The sequence below is a fragment of the Octopus bimaculoides genome, chromosome 11 (assembly GCF_001194135.2).
Source record: "Octopus bimaculoides isolate UCB-OBI-ISO-001 chromosome 11, ASM119413v2, whole genome shotgun sequence".
NCBI classification, from domain to species: Eukaryota; Metazoa; Mollusca; class Cephalopoda; order Octopoda; family Octopodidae; genus Octopus; species Octopus bimaculoides.
Genome location: NC_068991.1, coordinates 74,428,626 through 74,429,779, shown reverse-complemented (window position 1 = coordinate 74,429,779; position 1,154 = coordinate 74,428,626). Strand labels below are relative to the sequence as shown.

At 37.3% G+C, this 1,154-nt stretch overlaps 2 protein-coding genes across 2 annotated transcripts in view; both read left to right on the top strand.

The window, feature by feature from the left end:
* The window catches only part of LOC106867570 (solute carrier family 22 member 6), a 68,537-nt gene that overhangs the window by 15,146 nt on the left and 52,237 nt on the right, over window positions 1-1,154 (top strand). The gene's annotated exons all lie outside the window — the stretch shown is intronic.
* The window catches only part of LOC106867566 (solute carrier family 22 member 21), a 16,928-nt gene that overhangs the window by 1,495 nt on the left and 14,279 nt on the right, over window positions 1-1,154 (top strand). The window lies entirely within an intron of this gene.

Below are 1,154 nucleotides of genomic sequence, written 5' to 3'. Positions count from 1 at the left end.
GAGCGGGAGGGGAGGAGGGAAGTAGAGAAGGTGGGTGAAAAAGAAAGAGAAACAGACAATCGTTCTGTGGTCATCTTTTCATCAAACCTCTCTCAACTTGCATCCTATAGACATGAATAAAAAAGTGACATACAGACTTCAGCACTTAGGTAGTCCTTAGATTAATATGAGACTAGTTTGACTAAGACGAGGTGGTCATGACTGGAGCGCATTCAATTATAAAACTTCTCAGTAATGACTGACTTGGAAAAAGACAAACATGATTAGAAGCAACAACACAACCAACAGCGCCACATAGCGGCAGATACAGTTTTGCTTCTCATTTCTAAAATCCCTGGCAAACAAAAAATGACTTAGCGTGCTAACTGGCTGAGTATTCCAGGGAAACGTGGACCATTACCGTATTTGTCAGACAGAATCAGTGTGACACAAGTCACACGTGCCTCAGTAGAATGAGTGTGATTAAAACGTAATCTCTTCGCGATTGGAAAGCCTTGACGATTGGTTACGAAGCAAACTTCTTAATCATTTAACAATTCCATGTTCATTCAGATTTTTCTCAAGAGTAAGAAGTAATTACGTAAACAAACTGAAACTGAAACCATTCTGTAGGACATGAGCACCAGAAACCTATCTCTTCATTGTGACTATTACTTTCGTGTATCAAATTATTCGTGTTTATTCGTCTTATCATCTTATCGGCGCCTCACTGCCACAACGTTCTTGCCCTGTATCAAGAACATAGGTCAGCTTTAGTCAACGTTCTGATGGTTATGTGTGAGTTAACGTTTAATATAGGGTTACGCTGTAGAGTTAAGTAGAAATAATTGAGCATTGAGAAAACAAAAACAAAAACAAAACAGAAAAACTAGACTAGACTGTTTATTCGTTATGTAAAAGGCTATATATATTTCTAGGATATGTATACCTCTACCTACCCCTCTCTCTTTATAAATGTCCTAGAAATTTTATACTGCCTTGGCTTTGTTGTCTAATTTTATTCAACATATACACGTTCACGCATAATATTATCGAACTGGGAGTCTAACAGCGGTCCTTCCGTAGCACTTACATAGCCTTACCTGCCTTTTGGGTCCTCTAGATACCAAAATCTCTCATATATATATATATATATATATATATATATATATATA